Here is a 10,397-nt window from a genome sequence, read left to right on the forward strand (position 1 = left end):
GGAAATTCAGTTGTTTATCAATTTTCATTTCAAAATCAGTACACATGCTTCTCAAAAATTTACAATTTCTAATTTTTTTACTTTTCTGTTTTACAGTTTTTTTATCGCCTCTGAACTGAATGCAACTTAGCAAATATTAAGAATGCATTTTTCTTATAATATGAAATGTATATATTTCTAAATTGTGTTGTGTAGTATTAGGGAAGTAATAGATAAAGCGATAACTTCCTGGTTAAACAAAAATCATACATGCGAAGTGTGAAAAGTGACATGTTTCCGCTGAGTTTCAGGTCCGCTGTTTTAAAAACAAGGTCTAAATTTAAATGTTTGGAAACATTTGAGCTGTTAAGTGCAGCAGGGCCTCTTCTGATATATAATGTCAATCAAACATAACATGAAACAGAAGTACTGTTCAGTCATGTTATAACAGAAAACAACTGGGCTTCGATCCATGAAGAAAAAAAAATCTATAAAATAAAGGCTTAAAATACAATAACAAAGAAAAATATTTCAAGTACATGCATTTATTTGTATCATATTCTAGAACTGAGTGAGAGGGAAATAGTTTTTACAGGTGATGACAGATTAAATTAGAAATTCCATGATGTTTGTGAAGTACCATAAAGAGCTATTGCATGTTGTATGTGTTTTGCTGATGGAAGGAAAATGCAAAATTTACTCCATCTACTCCACAAGTATAAAAATATAATCTCCTGGCCTGGCCCAAAATTATCCTTATTGAGCTTATATATATATATATATTATATATATATATATACACACACACACACACACACACTAAATAGTTGTTAAAGAGATTGCACTGACAATAATATTTGTAAGAACAACTGCTTCACATTTGGTTGAAACATAGTGTTTCTAAACATATTAAGTAAAACAAAATATCAATATTATTAGTACTTTATTGTTAAATAAACCAACTCACTGATGTGCATCATTGATCACAGATGATAAAAATAAGATAAACGTGCAAAAAGAAAACACCAGAGCAATACTATTAAATACTAAAATAATACAATTAATTTTGATATTATATCTGTACAATGTCTTAAGCTCATTAATCCATGCAATGTACTATTGTGACGCTGCACACACATTAAAAACGTAAAAAAAAAAAATAATTAAATAAAAAATAAATAAAAATAAAAATAATAAAATGAAAAACTGATACACGGAATAAAAAAAGGTTAAAAATGATTTTTTTTTTTTTTTTTTTAAGTTATTTGTAACCACCTTTTAAAAACACATCAATGAGCTCATAGTAGGCTACTGTATCATAAACTTTTTTTATATTTTATTTTTTTATTTTTTCAGAAATCCTTTTAAATTACGATGAATAGGTCTGACATAAGACAAGAGTGATCTGGGATATGCTGATCAAAGTTTCGGAAACAATCAAAAAATAAAACACAGCTCTATCACAAGGAACCACGACCAAATTAGTACAAGACATAAACCCGAAAATTAAATGCGATTAAAAAAACAAGACAGTGATGAAATGAGATGCAAATAATTAAGAGTGAAGTTGACCTCTTGTACGGCGCCACGCGTCTCCAGTGGACATGGCGCGCACATAGGTCACGGAACGCGTGTGCGCAGTGCACTCAGCGACAGCCTACACTCTCGTTTACTACAACATTACTGTTCCCTATCCAAAATACTACTTAGAGTCCGTTTCATCTATTAAAAAAAAAAAAAAAACATTTGTGTTTTAACTGGTAGCTTTGTATATACAGGTAGTTGATAGTCTACGTATTAGATTTGAACGAGATCTAGTAGCATTAACACAAAATGGCAAAATAAGTTTAACTAGCAGTATTAAAATTCGATTTGTTGTGAATATAAAGGTATATTAGCAAATAAAGAGAATGCATAATTCCGGACAACAAAATGCTACAAGGTCTTAACATTAAAATGATGGTTGTATATAACGTTACCTTTTTTTGGTCTCCCCCCTGTGAAAACGCAAGTCGATTAAGCGTCCCCAAAAAATCCTTGCGTAAAAAAAATGGGTGAAGTTATTTCCAATGACTGAGGGTTTTTAGAGTGTGTCTAGTGTTAGAGTCTAGTTGAAGTCCTCTGATGACTGGCATGTTCAAATGGAGCTCATATTGGCCACAAACAGGGGACGATCTTGCACCAATACGAAAAAAAAAAAAAAAAAAAAAGTTAGGAAGCAAGCCGGTTGCTGGGTCTGTATGGTTTGGTGACTTCCTTTACGCTGAACAAGCCCGTCAGCTTTTCCATTTCACACGCGTCTAATCGCTTTCCTCCAGACTATTAGATTTCGTCTTCTGATCTGAAACTGCTTTGACATAGTGAACATGTGACTGTTCAACGCTTGGGACAATCGATGAGAGCGAAATACACAACTGGATCCACCGGTTCCAAGGGAATTAAGCCATAAATAAGGAAATGATGGGAACTGCCTACAATAGCCTAGTCTTAGAGCCCAAGGTTTCCACCTGTCTGAGAATACATCAGTGGTTGTGAGATGACTGTACGCTTGTTTTCTATATTCATCATGTGCAAATAGCTCTGGATCAGTGAGACACACGTAGGCACTCTATACGATAGTAGGCTAATTAACTTCCATTTACATGGATGCTTTAAGCAGACGCGTTCTAACTCACTTCTTCCCAATGCAAATAAATACGGCAATGTTTCAATTATTGCATAATGTTGATTAAAATAATAATAATAATAATAATAAACTGGTCCGTCGATTTTCTTTTAATCGTAGTTTAAGGCACTTACAATGGCAGTGAATGGGGCCAGTCCATAAACATTAAAATACACACTGTTTCAAAAGTTTATCCACAATACGTAAACATTATACATTTAAACATGATTTTAGTGTGATAAAATCAGGGATTTACCTTTGTTACAGCATTTACCAAATTAAAGGCTTTTGCCTGCGTTATGTCTTCATGACAACCATGTTGTAATATTAAATATAACTTTACACAGATAAGGTTAGTATGGAATTTTATCACACTAAAATCATGTTAACATGAACAAGGACATTTTAAACAGTGTATTTTAAAGTTCATGGACTGGCCCCATTCACTTCCATTGTAGCCTAAATGCCTTACTGTAACCACGATTTTCTTTTCTTTTCTTTTTTAATAAACAAGGGACAAGTCAAAAATTATTATTATTGTTATTAGCCATTTATTTATTTATTTATTTATTTTGGTCGATTGAACATAACCGTGGTCAGTATTGAACCTGGAAAATTCCTTTAAAAGACGTCCAAACAATGTCACAACCGCAACAAGTGATCCGGACGCATCCTGGACCTGTCAAGAATACACCGACTGTACATTACCTCAGTGAGGACAGAACCTGTTGAAAAAAGAACACAACATTTGCAACGGTCATTTTAGTTTACCTTTAGCAATCCTTGGGGTGATACATGTTCATCCTCTCTTATATGGAGTTATATGGGCTCTAAATACTGTGCATCCACTGCAGTGCGATAGACCCGCAGCAACAGTTATTCCCTTCGCCTGTTTCCTCCATCTTCAGACCGTCTGACACAGAGAAACGGATCTCTCAGTGCCGCTCGGTAATCGATTAGACGCCTTCTATTGCATTTTAAAGATACGCTTTGGTTTTATATCAAAGGATAAGAAGTAAAGAGGAAAGAAAGAGAGGCTGGAATGAATCCATTTATTCCAAACACTTTGTCTGATTATAGTATATCCACTCTCAAAATATGGCCAGTAATAATGATAATTAGCCTGATAGTATTATTTCTGTTTGGTGTAATTGCAACTGTAAGTGTAATAACCAAACTGTTTGGCTGCTTTCCTCACACATCATTAAAGGCATAGGCCTATTCCAGGACCAGGTTCAAAGTGAATCGAAAGGTATTGTGGCATAATGTTGATTACCACAAAAATTAATTTCGACTTACTTCGATTTCAATTTCCTCCAATTTTCTTAGGAAAAAATAAACAAAAAAACTTCTGGGTTATAGATGCATTTACAGTACAATGGAAGTGAATGGGACAAATCCGTAAATGTTAAAATATACACTGTTTCAAAAGTATAGCCACAAGACTTAAACAATATGCAAGTTAACATAATTTTAGTGTGATAAAATTGCTTAACCTTTTTGTTGTGTCCTGTGTATGTGTTGTATTCTGTGTAATTACTGAGTCCTGTGTAAGTGTTACATAGGGGGCGCTCAAGAGTACAAGAGTAGAGAGTACAAGAGCACAGAAGGAGAAGAGATGGTAGAGATAGTAGTCATGGTTAGGAGTGTGTTCTGAGAATGTTAATAAATGAAATTCATTCTAAATACAGTGTGATTATACTTACATGGTGATTACTACTACAATCCTCAAAATACAGTGCTTACCTACCGGCCACCCAACATAACAGCTGGCGACAATGGCGAGTCTTCCCACACCTGCTCAATTCCTGCCATGTGGCGCAGCTCCGCCAACGTATTCTTTGTACATTGCAAAATACAGTACGGTACGACATATAACGAAGCTATGTCTGCCTTGGAAGCGTACTTCATCCCCAAAGTTAATGTAGTTGTTGCTCAACACCAGTTCAGACAATGTGCTCAGTGTGTGGATGAATCAATCGCACAATATCTTACAGCATTACGTGAATTAGCAGTCCGTTGTCCATTTGGGACAGTAAAGAATGAAATACTCAAGGATCAGATTACTGAGAAGGCCTATGCTGCAGCTGTTCGTGAGAAACTCTTACTGGAACAACCCGCTTCTTTGGAGGCTGCTGTAACTATTGCATGTCAAATGGAACAAGCACTGCACAATGCAAATGTACTTCGTGATACTGCTCCAGTACATGTGGTAAGTTCAAAGAACCTCATTACAGAAAGACTAAACCTAAGATGGATGAATCAAAAACTAGGTCACACACTTCTATACCAGCACAGCGTACTTGTTATAGATGTGGATCTAGTGCGCACTTAGCGAACGACTGAGTGTCCAGCTTCTAAAGCCAAATGCAGTTCATGTGGTAAAACAGGTCACTTTGCTAAAGTTTGTCGATCATCTACACTGGTTTGCGAAGTTTTGCCTGAAGTGCAAATATGTAGTACAAACAGTGACAAAGCTGCTGATAGAAGTGTGTAGTACATATCGCTACTGAAATTGGCCAGTCTGCAGAGACTGAGTTTGTAGGGTATAAGGGCTCTGCAGTTTTGATTCTTCCAGAGATATTCTATAAGCATTATTTCAGTATGTCTCCACTAGCACTGCCTTGTATTCAATTGGTTACTTACATGAGAGCACACATTCCAGTTCTAGGATGCTTGACAGCGAATGTATCACTAAATGGAGCTACTGCCACTGTTCCTCTTTACATTGTGAAAAATGGATCTGCCTTATTAGGCATGGATGTACTCAAAGCCCTGAAATGTACTATTAACCCTGACTGTACCATTACTGTTGCTGCTCATTCTACTTCAGTCCGCAGTGTTTCTCATGCCGACTTAGTCGGCTGCGTGAAAGGCTTTGTGCACAAAGTTAAAGTCCGGGAGGATGCTGTTCCATTTCAACAAAAGCTCTGCAGACTTCCTTTTTCGGTGTGTCAGGCAGTTTAGAGGAGCTACATTCACTACTGAACCAAGGTATCATTGAATGAGTGGATGCATCTCCTTGGGTTTCGCCGATAGTAGTAACTACGAAAAAAGGAGGAAAAATTTGATTGTGCGTCGATCTGCGTGAGCCTAACAAAGCTCTAATAGTTGATAAATATCCTTTGCCGCATTTGGATGAACTACTGAGCAAGTTGAGGGGTGCAGGTAGGTTCTCGACAATTGATTTAGCATGCGCTTACCATCAACTGCCCCTACATGCAGACAGTCGTGATCTTACTGCTTTCATCATGCATGATGGACTATTTCACTTCTATTGCGTTCCGTATGGCTTGGCTTCCACGGCATCAGCATTTAAAAAAATTATGGAGATGGTATTGAAGGATGTACCATGTGTTAGGAACTATTTAAATGACATAATAGTCTATGCTGCTTTGTTAACCGAGCATGACAAAATTCTGAACACTGTCATTCAGAAACTGACTGATACTGGACTGACACTGAACATGCAGAAGTACACATTCAATCAGACAACTCTCAAATTGCTGGGTCATGTCATCTCCAGAGACAGAATCTTACCTGATACTGTGCACATTGAGGCAATCGTTGATGCGCCCACTCCACACGATTTACCTTCCCTGCTGTCGTTCCTTGGATTAATTTCGTGGTGTAGTAAATTTGTTTCGAACTTTGCTAGACAGGTAGAGCCGCTGCATGCTCTTGTGAGAAATGCAACTGAGTCTCACTTTTAATGGTCTGAGGAAGCAGACAAATGCTTTAATAGGCTGAAAGCCATGCTCGTGGAGAGTAAAGTTCTCGCTCTCTTTAACCCTTCACTTCCAACAATCATGTCGACGGATGCGTCTGGTTATGGACTTGGGGGAGTGTTGACACAACTCCATGCAGATGGTGTTGAATGCACTGTCGCTTTTGCTTCGCGTACACTTACTGCAGCTGAAAGAAAATACTCCAGAGTGGAAAAAGAGGCCTTAGCATGTGTGTTTGCCATTGAGAAATGGAGACCTTACCTGTGGGGATGTCACTTTACGCTACGAACTGACCACAAATCATTAACCACTTTGCTTGCTACGAAAGGAATCGGATGTGCTGGTATGAGAGTAGCACGGTGGTCAGCACATTTGCTCTGTTTTTCTTATGACATTGTGTACTGCCCTGGTGCTCAGAACCAGGCTGCGGATTGTTAATCCAGAATGCCTTTAACCGTGACTGTTGAGCATATGGAGGAACCTGAAATGGTTGCTGCTCTCACAGTCTGTCACCATCATGTTCTTCAAGGACTCTTATTTTGAAGTTTTCCCCTGCACTACATTTCCCAGAATTCACTGCCCTAATCACTTCCATCTGTTTATCGTCATCCTCACCTGCCTTCCATTCCCTCATTAGTTTTCTGTGTATAAATACCCTCTAGTTTTGTTCAGACTTTGTCAGTCCTTCAAGTGTTACGTTGAGTTATTGAAGTGTTACTTAGTGTTAAGTTTGCATTTTGAGCTTTATTGTTAGTTTCCACTCCAGCGTTTGTTCTACTCCAGCATTTATATTAAAAGATTGAAAGATTCTACTCCTGCATCTCCTCTCTTCCTCTTCCACTCCAGACACCAACGTTACAGAAGGACTGACCCACAAAAAATACGGATTTACTTACCTGTTGTTCCTAACGTCTTCCTCTACTCCAGCAATCCTGCTTATCCTCCTCTCCTACAAAGCCTCACCTCGATGTGCACATCACTGAGCATGGAGCCAACAGTATTATTCTTGGAGCTGTTCAGGCAGGATCTTTCCCTCTTGGAATACACAACCAAGTTTCTTCTCCTCGCTGCTTCGACATCAATTCCATACATATACCTCAAGCTCATTTATGGAATGGGATTAAACTTCCACAGACCCACAGCACTTCAGGAGGTGGAAGATCTTCCCTTGGCGAATTACATCCTAGCCACCCTGAATATGCATAACCCTTCACTCACATCATGTCTAGTACAGAAATTGACTTCTTCCATGGCCCCTGTCTGGTGGGGGGGGGATTGCTCATCCTCTCCAGGTTCCGGTGGTTGATTCAGCGGTAGGAACCACAGAAGTTGCATTTCCCCATATGCTGTGAATTATGGCGGGAATCCCAGGCCACAACCCGTGCCCATGCCGGCCATGTTTAACGAGCCAGTGCCCATGCCTGCCACGGTTAACGAGCCAGTGCCCATGCCTACCACGGTTAATGAGCCAGAGCCAGTGCGTATAGCCTCGACTGTCCCAGAGCCAGTGCCTGTAGCCACGACTGTCCCCGTATCCATGCTCCCTGCTGGCCGGAAGAGGAGGAGAAGGAAAAGGATGACACCTCCCCAGTCTCTGCCTATGCTCACGACCACGGAGGTCGGTCCCCAGTCTCTGCCTATGCTCACAACCATGGAGGTCGTTCCCAAGTTTCTGCCCATGCTCACGACTACAGAGGTCAATCCCCAGTCTATGCCCATGCTCACGACTATGGAGGTTATTCCCCAGTCTTTGCCCATGGTAAAGACCATAGAGGTCGTTCCCCAGTCTCTGCCCATGCTCACGACCACAGAGGTCGTTCCCCAGTCTATGCCCATGCTCACGACTATGGAGGTCATTCCCCAGTCTCTGCCCGAGCTCACGACCATGGAGGTCAATCCCCAGTCTCTGCCTGTACTCTCTTCCACGGCTCTCAGCCCCGAGTCTTCCATGGCTCTCAACCCCGAGCCTTCTATGGACTTTTCCCTCGATCCTCTCATAACTCCGCATTCCAGAACTCTATCCCTCGTGCCTCCCACGGCTCCGCCTTCCATGTCTCTGCCCCTCGAGCCTTTCCTGGCTCTGCCTTCCATGGCTCTTCCACCTTCCTTGGCTCTGCCTTCCACGGCTCCACCCCCAGAACCTTTAAGGGAGGGGGGGGGGGGGGGTAAATGTCACAGTCTGTCACCATCATGTTCTTCAAGGACTCTTATTTTGAAGTTTTCCCCTGCACTACATTTCCCAGAATTCACTGCCCTAATCACTTCCATCTGTTTATCGTCATCCTCACCTGCCTTCCATTCCCTCATTAGTTTTGTGTATAAATACCCTCTAGTTTTGTTCAGTCTTTGTCAGTCCTTGAAGTGTTATGTTGAGTTATTGAAGTGTTACTTAGTGTTAAGTTTGCATTTTGAGCTTTATTGTTTGTTTCCACTCCAGAATTTGTTTCCACTCCAGCGTTTGTTCTACTTCAGCATTTATATTAAAAGATTCTATTCCTGCATCTCCTCTCTTCCTCTTCCACTCTAGACACCAACATTACAGCTGCAGTCTTTTCTGGATTACCTTTTCTGTCTATGGAGGACTTTGCAACAGCTTCTGAATCCTGCCCAGAGCTTACTTTGCTTAGAACACAAATACAGAGAGGATGGCCACACAACAGGAAAATGTGAATCAAGCCCTGTCTTCATTCTTCTCAATTTGTGATGAGTTGTCAGTACACAATGACATGATAATGCGAGGTGAGCATAGTTTCATTGTACCTACTACTTTACATGCAACCCTTGTTCATCTGGCTCATGAAACACATCAGGGACTGGTAAGAACAAAAGAAAGATTACGTAAACTGTACTGGTGGCCGAAAATTTATTCGTTAGTACACTCAGTCATTTCAAGCTGCATAACATGCATAAGGTCAGGGAACAGGTGAGTGTTAAAAAACCAGGTCATGTACCTAAAGGTAACCCTATGTATACTTTACCATTGTCTATCCATGAAAAGATCGGACCAAGTTCATTCTTACTGAGAGATGGAAAGAAATGGAATGGACTAAGACTAAGTTTCTGAATCAAACTGAGAGAGCTGTTTCAAATCAGCCTGTACAAACTTCTCATGATACTCCCAGGAGGAGTGGAAGATCTGTTAAACCTCCTGAGTGGATGAAGGACTTTAAGTGATTAAGTTGAAGGACTGTACGAATGAAACATGAGAAGTCTGAGTATGCTTATGTGGAAATTCATATACTGTTCTACTGTAACTTGATGTCATATTTTGTTATACTGTGTTATAATTCTTATGTAATTACTAAAGATTTGATTGGTATTCAGAATTGTATTGATGTACTTGAGCATACTAATTTAGGTAAGGATGAATACTTGATCTAAGTAATTAAATTTTGATATTAATAATACTGGGCGTAATGTTTGTGTACCCTAAGAAATACTGTTGCTGATGTTTAATGTTTAGTACCCTTACTTGAAGTACACATTGTCTTGTGTTTACGCAGGGGGGTGTTGTGTCCTGTGTAGGTGTTGTATTCTGTGTAATTACTGAGTCCAGTGTGTTACATGGGGTGCTCAAGAGTACAAGAGTAGAGAGTACAAGAGCACAGAAGGAGAAGAGACGATATAGAGATCACTCATTGTTAGGAGTGTGTTCTGAGAATGTTAAAAGGAGTTCGTTCTACATACAGTGTGATTCTACTTACATGGTGATTACTAATACAATCCTCAAGATACAGTGCTTATCTACCAGCCACCCAACATAATACTTATATGTGAAATTGTATCCAATTTTAGAACAAAGGTGCCATGACGACATAACTCCGTGAACCCTAAAACCTTGAAAAGACCGTAAACATAACAATTTAAAAAACTTTACGGCTCAAATAATACGCTAGTTTTAACAAAAGAATTAATGTAAGAGCTTTTTTTTTTATTATTATAAGCTTCACATTTTGCCTTTAAATCCTCCCAAAATTGGTGCCGTAGACCAATAGTTTAACAACATCAGTGCCTACGTCACACAA

The 10,397-nt window shown here is 39.5% G+C and overlaps 1 protein-coding gene across 2 annotated transcripts in view; it reads right to left on the minus strand.

Annotated features, from left to right (window-relative positions):
- Positions 1-2,047, minus strand: part of LOC127448502 (zinc finger protein Helios-like) — a 40,651-nt gene extending 38,604 nt beyond the window's left edge. For both annotated transcript variants that reach the window (XM_051711102.1, XM_051711101.1), the window contains exon 1: positions 1,959-2,047. The gene's annotated coding sequence lies outside the window, so the exon portion shown is untranslated. The remainder of the gene's footprint in view (positions 1-1,958) is intronic.
- Between the last annotated feature and the right edge of the window lie 8,350 nt (positions 2,048-10,397).

Source organism: Myxocyprinus asiaticus, chromosome 11, assembly GCF_019703515.2.
Source record: "Myxocyprinus asiaticus isolate MX2 ecotype Aquarium Trade chromosome 11, UBuf_Myxa_2, whole genome shotgun sequence".
Classification (NCBI taxonomy): domain Eukaryota; kingdom Metazoa; phylum Chordata; class Actinopteri; order Cypriniformes; family Catostomidae; genus Myxocyprinus; species Myxocyprinus asiaticus.